The 14,440-nt window shown below is 41.6% G+C and overlaps 1 non-coding gene across 1 annotated transcript; it reads left to right on the top strand.

Annotated features, from left to right (window-relative positions):
- Positions 1-10,754: 10,754 nt before the first annotated feature.
- On the top strand, positions 10,755-10,898 carry LOC119934827. Its single transcript, XR_005453017.1, has one exon. It is a non-coding gene; the product is annotated as a small nucleolar RNA SNORA7 (small nucleolar RNA).
- Positions 10,899-14,440: the final 3,542 nt, after the last annotated feature.

The following is a 14,440-nucleotide window of genomic DNA, read 5'->3' as shown; positions in this document are numbered from 1 at the left end:
CCCACACTGCTTCCCATACTGCCAAAAACAAGGAGGGATTTTCCCAGTTCATTATTTTGGAAATCTGCAATGGAAATACTTAGTTTAGATCTTTACCATATGGCTTCACAGGCTAAATATCCACTGGGTTTTCATTCATTCAATCATATTTAGAGAAGCAGCGTGGCTCACTGGAAAGAGCATGGGCTTTGGAGTCAGAGGTCATGGGTTCAAATCCTGGCTCCGCCACTTGTCAGCTGTGTGACTTTGGGCAAGTCACTTCACTTCTCTTTGCCTCACTTACCTCATCTGTAAAATGGGGATTAAGACTGTAAGCCCCCCCATGGGACAACCTGATCACCTTGTAACCTCCCCAGTGCTTAGAACAGTGCTTTGCACATAGAAAGCGCTTAATAAATGCCATCATTTATTTATTGAGCGCTTACTGTGTGCAGAGCACTGTACTAAGCACTTGGAAAGTACATAACCTATTGCCTCCACATGGCGAGGCCTCTTGGAAAAAGCATGGGCCTGAGAGTCAGAGGACATGGGTTCTAATCCTGCTTTCCCCACATGTCTGTGTTTGATTTGGGGCAAGACGCTTATTTTTTGCTGTGCCTCAGTTTCCTCATCTGTAAAATGGGGACTCAGTATCCGTCTCCCTCCTACTTAAACCATGAACTCCATGAGGGACAGGAACTGTATTCAATCTGCTTATCTTGCATCTACCCCAGAGCTTAGTAAATGATTGACTAGTAGTAGATACTTAAATACCACAATTACTATTATTTTAATTTAAAGCCTTCAAAAGCACCATCCTCTCTGCAGATTCCTAGAACTAAAACGGTATTTTGCTTTCCAGAGAGAAGGATCATTCTCTCCTGTGATACAGAACCCAAAACCCCCATAATACCAGCTTTCTAATTTGGGGTGCTTTTCATTATAGTGGGGCATGTTAAATGGTGCAAACCCATCCACAGCTGGTGTGTTTTCCTCTTCAGGGTTAGAATGCAAAAGAGCAACTGCACTGAATACAGAACTCAACCTCCTACACATTAGTTTCACATGAAAGATCATCCTCTCCTAGCAATGAGCCTCACAGTGAGAGTCCACTATACACTAATTATCTAATTTTCCATTTATTTTGAAGGAGGGAAGAAAAGCTGTCTAAACCCAAATTAACTCCTCCTTTGGTCCCTCATCTGCTTTCTGTGATAGAAGGTTTTTTCAATCAAATTTAAAGATAATATTAATTTTCTCTTCCTACTAATCTTTTGATGTTCTGCTGAGCCAGACTGAATGTTGTAAATACCCAGGTAGTTCAAACAAGAACTAATCTCCCATTTATTTTAATCCCTTATACCATACATTTTAATTGAAGTCCTTGGAATAAAAGACTTTTAAGGTTGCGAGAAAACTGAAACTTTCAAGACAGCAACCTGAATAAACCACAAAGGGGATTTTCTCTCCCTCTCTGTGCTTCTGTTTGCAAGCATGGAAAGAGACCAGATGGAAGGCTTCCTCCCACCCCTTCCCCACAACCTATACCAGACAAGGAATCCTACAAAAACAACTGCTGCAATTCTCCTCATGCTCCTTCAAGACTCCTTTTCTTCTTCCCCTTTCTACCCTTACCCCCATCCATCCTAAATTGACCAGACTTCTGCTCTTACTTACTTCATAGTCCTGCCGTAGACTGTGGTAGAAGCCCTGAATTACCCATGCTATGGCAGCAGTAACAGAGCTCCCTGTTCCTTCACCAATCAATCCATCAATCGTATTTATTGAGTGCTTACTGTGTGCAGAGCACTGTACTAGGCGCTTGGGAAGTACAAGTTGGCAACATATAGAGATGGTCCCTACCCAACAGTGGGCTCACAGTCTTCACCAGCACAGAAGTAGCATGCCCCTGCTATTCCTACCACAAAGGGACTAGATTTTCCAGTACTGTGAGCCCAAGTTACATCCAATTTGATTGCCTTATATTTCCCCCAGCACTTAGTACAGTGCTTGGCACATAGTAAGTGCTTAAACCATCATTATTATTATTTATTATTATTGTCTGGCACTGGCATCTGGCTACCCCCCTTAAAAAAGTCAACCAATGGTATTTATTATTATTGTATAATAATGAGAAGCAGTATGGCTCAGTGGGAACAGCACGGGCTTTGGAGTCAGAGGTCATGTGTTTGGATCCCAGCTCTGCCAATTGTCAGCTGTGACACTTTGGGTGAGTTACTTAACTGCTCTGTGCCTCAGTTACCTCATCTGTAAAATGGGGATGAAGACTATGAGCCCCCTGTGGGACAACCTGATCACTCTGTAACCTCCCCAGCACTTTGAACAGTGCTTTGCACATAGTAAGAGCTTAACAAATGCCATTATTATTATTATAGTATTATTTTATTATAATATAGTATTATTCTTTATAAAGATACTGAGGGATTTGTTAGTGCTTACTATGTGCCAGGCACCATACTAAGAGCTGGGGTAGATCCTAGGTAGTTATTATTATTAATAATAACAATAATTATAGTATTTGTTAAGCACTTACTATGTGCCAGGCACTGTACTAAGCTTTGGGGTGGATACAAGCAAAACATGTTGGACACAGTCCCTGTCCCACATGGGGCTCACAGTCTTAATCCCCAGTTTATAGATGAGTAAACTGAGGCAGAGAGAAGTGAAGTGACTTGCCCAAGGTCACGCAGTGGCGGAGCTGGGATTAGAACCCAGGCCTGTGCTCTGTCCACTAGGCCATGCTGAGCTTACTTGGTGCAGAGGACTGTGCTAAGTGCTTGGGAGAAGACAACAGAGTTGGTATTTCCTTACCCATCAAGAGCTTACAGTTTAGAAAACCCCACTGCCAAGGCAGAAGAGATATTTTTGGGGAAGTACAAGTGCCTTTATCTTCCTGCCCTGAACCCAGGGGTCAGATGTGTTGGTGAGTGGTGATAGCTAATGAACAGCAGTGACAACAGGTGAGGTAAATTTCTTCCTATCTCAATTTTTCCCTTCACTCTCCCCTCTCTCACTTTCCTTCCCCTTTCTCACTCCTTTTCTTTTTTTCCCATTCTACCCTTATTCCCACCCAACCTAAATTGACCAGATTTCTGCTCTTTCTTTACCATTAACAAGATCATTGTCCAGATAAAACAACTTTCATCCTAAACAATGTCTGTTCTCCTTTCAGACAGCTTGGAAGATTCTCCCTTGCTGCACTCTTCTGTTCTGCAAGAAGATAGTGGTTCTCCCTAGAAAATATTCATCCATCTATCAAAAGAATTAAGGAGCCCATCTCCCCTCTAGACTTAAGCTCATCTCTGGAATGTGAACTCACTGTGGGCAGGGAATGTGTCTGTTTATTGTTATATTATACTCTCCCAAACACTTAGTACAGTGCTCTGCACACAGTAATTGCTCAATAAATGAACTTCTTGGCTCCACAGGTCTGTCCACATGTTTTGTTTTGTTGTCCATCTCCCCCTTCTAGACTGTGAGCCCATTGTTGGGTACGGACCGTCTCTATATGTTGCCAACTTGTACTTCCCAAGCGCTTAGTACAGTGTTCTGCACACAGTAAGTGCTCAATAAATACGATTGAGTGAATGAATGAAGATCCTCAATAACCATAATCATTAATAGCATGGATAGGGTGATTATTGTGTACAAAGTACTACACTAAAATCTGAGGAGGGTACATAGAATTATAAAATATGATCCTTGCCCTCAAGGAGTATACCATCTAGTAGAAGGGACAAGAGACGAATGACTACAGTCGTGGGATGTTTATCGGATTTCATGTCCATTTTAGTACCTAGATTATAGTGTTATTTCCTTTACCAATAAATCCATGTCACATTTAATAACCCTTGGGTGCTTAAAAAAGGATTTGTGAAACCTGATAGATTTTTCTATCAGGTATTTTATCATTTAAGGAAACCAAAGTCTTACACAAATTTAACAACTTACTGGATCAATCAATAATAGTATGCTGGCTAAAGAGTCCAGAAAAATTTCAAATCTGAGCTATTTCCTGGGATTTGCACTGTTATTTGATCTACAAAGAAATTAAAAATTAGTGTGGTTCAGAGTCCAAATATTACAATAGCTGAATTTTTATAAAATGCCTATACTTCATCTAAAACATTCCCGTTTTAGACTACTGAACTTGTTACAATTTAAAGAGCTGCAAGATTGAATGTATCAAAAAAATAATGTTTTCATACTTGGCTTCCCTTCTTCTAGTACACTGAATCAGATCCTCCTATTGGGAAATTAACTCCAGGTCTGCATTAACTCTTTTAGCCCACTATGGGATCATTCAGTTAATTATGGTTCCTGGTATTTTATCTAACCTTATTAATTGAGGTGTCTATGTCCCATAAATGGAGTGGATCTCTAAGGCTTAGGAAATACCTTGAAAAGCCAAGATGTGGCATCAACAGTGTGACCAGAAACAAACCCTAAGGGAACATTTTTTGACAGTTCTTGGTTTAAAAAGCTGAAAAACTTCGACTTGGACTGTCTTCAGATCACATAGCTTGGGGGATCTTGGTAGAGACACTAATTCCATTTATCATCTCTTTGGATCCTTTTCAATGCTCAGTTTGAACTGGAAGGTGAGCCGGGGCATTGGAAACAGGCAGATCAGCACTTCACCCACATGGTTGTTAGACCAATCATTCCAGATGGTTTGAAAGTGGAGGGAGGAGAATTTGAAGATAAAAAGGTCTTAGAGCAGTGTTTAACACATAGGAAGAGCTTAACATATGCCATTAAATAAATGGTATTTACTAAGTACTTACTGGGTGCAGAACACTGTACTGAGCCCTTAGGAGAGTACAACAGAGTTGGTAGGCATGCTTTCTGACCACAATGAGATTGCAATCTACAAGGAGAGATGGACATTGAAATAAATTACAGATGTGTACATCAGTGCTGTGGGGCTGAGGGTGCAGTGAATATCAAGTATTCAAAGGGCACAGATACAAATACATAGATGTCACAGAAGGGAGAGGGGCTCAGGGAAAAGAGGGATTAATCGGGGAAAGATCTAATCTCTTGAAGGAGATGTGACCTTAATAAGGCTTTGAAGGTGGGGAGAGGGGTGGTCTGATGTATGTGGAGTGGGAGGGAGTTCCTAGTGAAAGGGAGGATATGAAAAAGTGTTTGGTGGAAAGATAGATAGGATAGAGGTACACTGAGCAAGCTAGAGGAGTGAAATCTATGGGTTGGGCTGTAGTAGGAGATGAATGAGGTAAGCTAAGAGGTAGTATGTTGATTTGAGGGCTTTAAAGCCTATGGTAAGGATTTCCTGTTTGATGCAGAGGTGGATAATAATAATAATGACATTTATTAAGCACTTACTATGTGCCAAGCACTATTCTAAGCACTGGGGGGGGGGATACAAGGTGATCATGTTGTCCCACATGGGGCTCACAATCTTAATCCCCATTTTACAGATGAGGGAACTGAGGCCCAGAGAAGTGAAGTGACTTGCCCGAAGTCACACTGCTGACAATTGGCAGAGCCGGGATTTGAACCCATGACCTCTGACTCCAAAGCCTGGGCTCTTTCCACTGAGCCAAGCTGCTTCTCTAGGCAACCACTGGAGGTTCTTGAGGAGTGGGGGGAGTTGGACTGAACTCTTTTTTAGAAAAGTGATCTGTGAAACAGAATGAAGTATTGTCTGGAGTAGGGAGAGACAGAAGGCAGGAAATTTAGTGGGGAGGTAGATGCGGTTGTCAAGGTGAGATAGGATAAGTGTTTGGATCAGCACAGTAGCAGTTTGGATGGAAAGGACAGGGTGGATTTTGGCAATGTTGGTACAGGAGTTTGAGACAGATTGATTATGTGGGTAGTATAAGAGATGAGTCAAGGACAATGTCAAGATTACGGGCTTGTGACAATGGTATAAGTCTACGGTGATGGGAAAGACAGGCGTTAAAGGGGAAAGGTTTGGGTGAGAAAACAAGGAGTTCTGTTTTGGACACGTTTAGTTTGAGTTGTCAGTGGGATAGGCACGTAGAGATGTTCTAAAGGGAGGAGGAAATGTGAGAGTGCAGAGAAGGCGAGCTGTCAAGGCTGGAAGGGTAAATTTGAGAATCACATGCACAGAGATGGTAGCTGAAACCATGGGAGCAGATGAATTCTCCAAGGCAGTGGGTGTAGAGGGAGAATAGAAGAGGAACTGAGCCTTGAGGGACCTCCACTGTAAGAGGGTGGGAAACAAAGGAGGAGCCTGACGAAGAAGCTGAGAAGAAGTGGTCAGAGAGATAGGAGAATCAGGAGAATCAGGGCAGAAGCTGAGCCATAGGACAAATTTAAGCACTAGTAATGCTTCTAAATTTAAGGTTGCAGCTGCAAACTTCTGACCTGATGAATGTAAATTGAAGAGAAACATAAAGAGTCAGTTGACTCTCTCTGGGAAATATCTGTTTCTTCCCAAATGCTTGTGGCTTTCAGATACTGGTCAATAGATCATTTTGGCTATCACTTCAGAGCTGCTAGTAGTCACACAGGTATGAGTATGCAAATGTCCCTTCCTCCTTTTCACCTCCCCAACCTCAGAAATCCATCTGGGGCCACGGGCTCTCACATCTTCTGAAAATAAGAAAATGAAAGGCGAAGAGAAACTAATAGTCCATTATATTACCATAATCCCATTATGGAAAAATTCTTCCTGTTCAAACTACAGTACATCTTTTGAGAAATAAGGCACAGTACTGCATGTCAAACAATGATAAATACTGATAAAACTCAGTGTCAAATTAACTAAAGCTTTTTAACATTTTTATTAAACAAATGTGAGAAGAATGGTGATAAGATGGGATATGAATCCTATTGCAAATAAGCCATGAATATAAAAATTGCCTTTCAAGACAGCTGCTTCTACTAGAAAGCAATTCATTCCTAGGTTTTCAATGCCACACAGTGTCCCCTCTTTCTTTAGCAACTATTTATTAAGCAAATTAACAACATAGCCACTTGAAAAATATCATTAGCTTTGAAGTGCTTAAGATGCAATGGTAAGAATGTAATGGAAATTTTTCTGCTTTCTACCCAAAGGAATGTTTTGTAGCTGTAGCTAAGCAGAATGTTCAAAACACATGGGCAAAAATAATCTGTCCTTTTAAAAAAAAACACAACAAAAAAGGGAGAGAATGAAGGAGGGAAGAAGAGTGATCAGGACAAGATCATTCAATATCAAGAAAGATATTAAGAAATTTATGTCAGATGACGTAATTCTATGTGATGTTTTAAGAATTAAAATGGAGATTTGCTCTTGAGTTCTTTCCTTAATGGCAACCCATCCTAAACAAAAGTTAGCAACTTCTGTATTTTCCTTATGGGAAAAGATCATTTCTACCAACTATATTGTACTCTTCCAAGCACATAATATATTGCTCTGCACAAAGTAAGCACTCAAATACCAGTGGTTAATTGATTTTAATATTTACAAATTTCTTGAATTTATTTCAGCTACTTTGAAACACAGTGCTGCAATTTCAGCATTTTATCGCTTGATTGTAAGCTCTTTCAAGTCAGGTAACCACTTTATCAGCTGTGCCACAAGCACATTGTTTAATAAAGATGTTCATGATAATAATAAAAATGTTATTATGGTACTTGTTAAGGGTTTACTATGTGCCAAGCACTATTCTAAACACTGGAGTAGATACAAGTTAATCAAGTTCGTCACAGTCCCCGTCCCTCACAGGGCTCATACTCTTAATCCCCCCCATTTTTTTTAATTATAGATGAGGTAACTGAGGCTTAGAGAAGTTGTGACTTGCCCAAGGTCACACAGCAGACAAGTGCTGGAGGTTGGATTAGAACTCGTGACCTTCTGATTCTCGGGCCCATGTTCTATCCACTACATTATACTGCCTTATCAGCCCTCTCCAGGTGGTAAGTATCACCTCCATCTCAATCCTTTCTTGTGACCATCCCCACCCCAACTCCTTCAACCACTGTCAGTATCAGGGCCTCCTCTCCTGTTACTCCCTTCCTTTTAGCCCCACAGTGATCCTTTCTGCAGGGAATGTGCTACCAACTCTACTGCACTGTACTTTCTCAAATGCTTAGTATAAAGTGCTCTGCACCCTGAAGTGGATGGAAAGAGAGACAGCTAGGAAATGTGTTCCCTCAGACTGTTCTTCATTCCATTTTCCCCAGTGAGCATTTCTTTTGTAACACAGCTCATCTCCTCAATCCTCTCTTCTTCCATCTCAAATATTGAGTAATTTCGGACTGAGGCACGGCCAGCTCTGGAGGTGGTGGAACAGATAGGTCAAAGAGCTAAACATATTCCTGGCATCAAACGCCAAGCTCAGCATAAGAAATTTTTTACTGAAGGATGACAAAGAGGGGGAAGGGGAGAATGGAATTTTCTCACACATGCTAAGAATTTAGCTTCATTCTCAACTGGAAAATTCCAATTTGGAAAAATTGACAAAACCTTTGTACTTATGACCTATTTTCACCACCCCACAAAAACTCCATCATGATGTTGTCCATAATGCTGCAGAGTATTAACAAGGTTTGTGGGGAAAATGATCAGATTTTATAAATGCCTAGGTAGGGCTTTAAATTAAAAAACCCAAAAAAACCCTGAACATACATAAAATGTATATTGCTGCTAAATTGCTTTTCTCCCTTGCAGAACTGGAATTTTTCTTAATTCTTGTACAAAACATGGAAAAAATATTTTTCTAGTAGTGGAGGGAGGCTATTTATTTGGTTTAAGGACAGTCTCTATCCTTCCATCTGTGCTTCTGACCCTATCCCCTTCTCAGTGTGGCTTAGTGGAAAGAGCACGGGCTTGGGAGGCAGAGGATGTGGGTTCTAATCCTGGCTCTGCCACTTGTCTGCTATATGACTTTAGACAAGCCACTTAACTTCTCTCTGCCTCAGTTACCTCACCCGTAAAATGGGGATTAAGACTGTGAGATTCAAGTAGGCAACCTGATTTCCTTGTATCTACCCCAGGGCTAAGAACAGTGCTTGGCACATAGTAAGTGCCTAACAAATGCTGTAAGTATTATTATTACCTTTTAAAGCCACTTGCTTCTACCCTTACCACCCTTACTGCAATCAATGGTATTTATTGAGTGCTTACTATGTGCAGAGCACTGTACTGAGCTCTTGGGAGAATGCAATACAACACAACTGTTAGTCGCGTTCCCTGCTCACAGGAGTTCAGAGTATAAAGGGAGAGACAACCATTAATATGTTATTGATATGTACATAGTTCTCTTTCAAACTCCTAGAGTGGGTTATATATATCTTCTGTTATTACTTCCACTCCTGATTCTCTTCTTGACCCACTACAATCTGATTTCTGCCTTCTTTACTCTCATGAAACGGCCATCTCTGAGGTCAGCAGTGACTTCCTCCTCACCAAATCTAAAGATCTTCACTCCATCTTTATCCTCCTTGACCTCTCTGTGGCTTCTTACACTACAGATCACTCCCTTCTCTTGCAACACTGCTGAATCTTGGCTTCACCAACACAACTCTCTCCTCATTTTCCCTCTATCTCTCCAGCTGCTATCTCAAAGCACTCTCACCTGCCTGTCATACCTTGCTGATTTCTTACTACAACCCAAACTGTGCACTTTGGTCCTCCAACACCAACCTGCTCGCTGTACCTCGATTTTGTCAATCTCACCGCCAACACCTTGCCCATATCCTCCTTTTGGTCTGGAATGACCTCCCCCTTCATATACACCATTCTTCTTCCCACCATCAAAGCACTAATAAAAAAATCACATCTTCTCCAAGAGTTCTTCCCAGACTATGGACCCCATTTCCCCACTCCCTCTTCTTTCTGTGTCACCTATACACTTGATATTCACTCCATCCTCAGTTTTACAGCACTTGTGTATAAATCCATAATTAATTTTTATGGAGATCTCCCCCTCTAGACTATTAGCTCCTTTTAAGAAGGGAACATGTCTACAAACCCCGTTGTATTGTACTCTCCCTAGTACTTACTACAGTGCTCTGAACACAGTAAGCACTCAATCATTAGTATTTATTAAGCACTTACGGTGTGCAGAGCACTATATTAAGCACTTGGGAATGTACAACAGAGCTGGTTGATATGCTCCATTGATTTAATCAATACCATCTATTGAGTCATCATCAGAATCATCAATGGTATTTATTGAGTGCTTACCGTGTGCAGTGCACTTTGTGCTTGGGAGAATATAACCGAGTTGAGTACAAAAAATACCATTAATTGATTGATTCAGTAGTTACTCTTCTACTTACCACCAAACTGTGAATTCTGTCCTGCATACTGGTCTCATCTTACTTTGATCTCACTACCTTGGGGAACTCATCTACTGCTTCTAAGAGAAGCAGCGTGGCTTAGTGGAAAGAGCACAGGTTTGGGAGTCAGAGGTCAAGGGTACTAATCCCAGCTCCACCACTTGTCAGCCATGCGACTTCGAGCAAGTCACTTCACTTCTCTGTGGCTCAGTTATCTCATCTGTAAAATGGGGATTAAGACTTTGGGCCCAATGTGGGACAATCTGACTATACTGTATTCATCCCAGGGCTTAGACCTGTGCTTAGCACACAGTAAGCACTTCACAAATGCCATCATCATCATTATTATTATTATTATTCCCTGGCATCAGGACCTTGCTGCTCCCAAATCTACTTCCCTAACCCTGACCTCTCCCCACCTCTGCCATTTCACCTTTCACCTTGCCTACAATGCACCTTCATATGCATGTTTTGCCAACAGCACACATCTCTCTCCCCTCTCAGGATCACACCTGAAGAGTTTCCAGTACTCTACCAGTCTTGACTACGGGAGGGAGAGTCGAGCAGACTCTCGAATGGATCCATTCCATTCCTAGCTTGGGCAATGGCTAGCAGGTGGAAGACAATCTGCTACAAGTCAAAACTCTCCTGTGCTGGGCAGCAGCAGCATGGGAGTCAAGGGTGAAGAATCAAGTTTACTGTGCAAAAGGAGGCAATGGTAAACCACTTAGGTATTTTTAACCAAGGAAACTCTATTAATACACCACCAGAACAATTGCAGATGGAGGTGGAGCGTTCAGGGAGAAATGTATCCATGGTGAAGCTATGTGTCGGAGACAACTCGACAGCACAAGACAAGACATATCTCTCTGCTCCTCAGAAACTTCCAATGGCTACACACTGACCTTTCACAGAAATCGCACATATTGGCTTTAAGGAACCCTGTTAGTTCAGTCCCTCTTATCTGTCCACACTTTTCTTATGACATGCCAACTTGCAATTTTGATTTCTCCTAATTTCACATTCTAACTAGTTCTCTGCTCTTCTGAATCAGCCCCCTGGATCACACTCTTTTGTCCAGCCTAGATTTCCTTCCTCTTCAAATTTGCCAGCTTACACCCCTCCCCATCTTTCCAACCTCTCTGAAGGCACATCTTTAATCAGGATTTCCTTGATCAATTTTCTTCCTCTTCAGGTTGCATCCTCTCTATCCTCATCTCAGCACTTCGGAACTCACTACTTCTCAATTTACATTTGTACACATCACTTTACATACTATGCTATTTGAGCAGTGTTTCTGTCTGTTTGTCAGATCTGTTTCACCAGATAAATTGTAAAGCCCTTGTAGGCAAGGATCATTTCTTCCTCTACTGTACTCTGTCAAGTGTTTATTACAGTGCTTCTGTAATAGTTTTTTTATGGTATATTTGTTAAGTACTTACCATGTGCCAGGACCTGTACTAAGCCCTGGGGTAGACACAAGCTAATCAGGTTGGGCACAGTCCATGTCCCACATTAGACTCACAGTCAATCTCCACTTTACAGATGAAGCAACTGAGGCACAGAGAATCAACTGCCTTGGCTAAGGTCACACAGCAGACAAGTGGTGGAACAGGGATTAGAACTCAGGTCCTTCTGACTCCTAGGCCTGTGCTCTGTCCAGAGGGTACACTGTCAAATAATAATAATAATAATAATAATGATATTTGTTAAGCGCTTACTATGTGCCAAGCACTGTTCTAAGCGCTGAAGGGGATACAAGGTAATCAGGTTGTCCCATGTGGGGCTCAGCCAATCCCCATTTTCCAGATGAAGTAGTTGAGGCACAGAAAAGTGACTTCCCCAAAGTCACACAGCTGACAAGTGGCAGAGATGGGATTAGAACCCATGACCTCTGACTCCCAAGCCCACGCTCTTTCCACTGAGCCACACTGCTTCTCTAGTAAAACAGTTCTCTATTTTAGTCCCCTTCTAGACTGTGAGCCCACTGTTGGGTAGGGACCGTCTCTATATGTTGCCAACTTGTACTTCCCAAGCGCTTAGTACAGTGCTCTGCACACAGTAAGCACTCAATAAATACGATTGAATGAATGAATTAATAGATCATTTTAGTCTATTTTAGTTTATTTAGATAATAGTTTAGTTCTCTAAATAGTTGCTACTCAATACATATGATCAATTCATTGCAAGATCTTTGGGCCTATACCTTCAAGCTGCTATATTTCACCTTAAAGAAGCTATTCCATCTTAAAGAAGTAGTGTGGCCTAATGAATAGAGAGCAGGCCTGGATGTCAGAAGTGCCTAGGTTCTAATCCAGGCTCCACCACTTGTCTGCTGTGTGACCCTGGGGAAGTCACTTAATTTATCTTGCCTCATTTACCTCATCTGTAAAATGGGAATTAAGACTGTGAGCCCCAAGTAAGACAGTATCCACCCCAGTGCTTACTACAGTGCCTGTCACACAGTAAGCACTTAGCTATCACAATTAATATCATTAAAGAAAAAGCTAGAAGGATACACTGTTCGAAATAAACTAAAAAGGTGTTTTGCAACAGACTTAGTCAAAAAAGAGTCTGTGTTAATCTCTACACCTCCTTCTCCCAACCTTTCTGCCAAAAAATTAGGTTTTTAACACACTTTTATTAATTTTGGGTTTCATAAAAGAGAAGCAAAATTAACCTAAATTTAGAAACAAATAGCCATCTATGTCCATGCACACACGAGTGGATCCTGATCTGAATTACTGACCTGTCTTAATATCAAAAGGCACTTTTCCAGACTTCTAGATCTTCCATCTGAAGTAACTGGGCTCTAACAAAATGCACGGCCAAAGAAAACTATCACATGAAAATGTATCTGTCCCACAAGAGTTAAAGAACATTCCAATTTCATGAAGTCAGATTTGGATCCGCAGTGGAGCATTCCACTAGGACACTTACTGGGTGTTTCCTCATTCCTCATATTTAACTATTTCATAAACAAAAAGAAACTTACAACATACTGTTCAATACAATTTAGACCAGCTTTAAAAAAAGGGTGCCTGGATCCCTTCCTTCCTTTAGCCCATTATTTATAAAATCAAAGAAAACAGCATTTAAATCTCTTCATCTGTAACAGGCTACCTGCTGCCCACAACCCTGTGATCTAGATATTTTCCAGATATAAAAGCAGTAATAATAATAATAATAACAATCAATCAATCAATCAATCGTATTTATTGAGCGCTTACTATGTGCAGAGCACTGTACTAAGCGCTTGGGAAGTACAAATTGGCATCACATAGAGACAGTCCCTACCCAACAGTGGGCTCACAGTCTAAAAGGGGGAGACAGAGAACAGAACCAAACATACCAACAAAATAAAATAAGTAGGATAGAAATGTACAAGTAAAACAAATAAATAAATAAATAGAGTAATAAATATGTACAACCATATATACATATATACAGGTGCTGTGGGGAAGGGAAGGAGGTAAGACGGGGGGATGGAGAGGGGGACGAGGGGGAGAGGAAAGAAGGGGCTCAGTCTGGGAAGGCCTCCTGGAGGAGGTGAGCTCTCAGCAGGGCCTTGAAGGGAGGAAGAGAGCTAGCTTGGCGGATGGGCAGAGGGAGGGCATTCCAGGCCCGGGGGGATGACGTGGGCCGGGGGTCGATGGCGGGACAGGCGAGAGCGAGGTACGGTGAGGAGATAGTGGACTGTACTAAGCACTAAGAGGTTGACACGAGATAATCATCCTGGATATAGCATCTATCCCACAGTTTAAATAGGATGGAAAACAGGTATTGAATCCCAAGTTTACAGCTCAGAAAACTGAGGCACAAAGAAGTTAAGTACTTGTACAAGGTCACACAGCAAGCAAGTGGCAGAGCCAGAATTAGAAGAGCATCTTTGAGATGTTTGATCTTTGAGATCTAACCATATGGTTCTTCAGGTTTCTTGACTATTCTGTATCCCTTCCTTCTCTTTGCTCCCCGCTAACCCCTTGTCTATTTCCCTGGGGTAGGCAAATAGAAACAAGGTCAAACAACTTGGAAAAAGGTTGGGGAGGGAAGAATTATACCATCTTTCCCCTCCTTCTCTTTCCCTTCCTTTGAAGCCCATATGATCCTCCTCTCCCACCTACTCCAGTTACTAATCATAGTCATCTACTGTCCCCACACCCAAACCCCTCCCCAACTT

This window comes from Tachyglossus aculeatus, chromosome 1 (genome assembly GCF_015852505.1).
Source record: "Tachyglossus aculeatus isolate mTacAcu1 chromosome 1, mTacAcu1.pri, whole genome shotgun sequence".
In the NCBI taxonomy this organism is placed as follows: Eukaryota; Metazoa; Chordata; class Mammalia; order Monotremata; family Tachyglossidae; genus Tachyglossus; species Tachyglossus aculeatus.
This window is presented reverse-complemented; position numbering and strand designations above follow the sequence as displayed.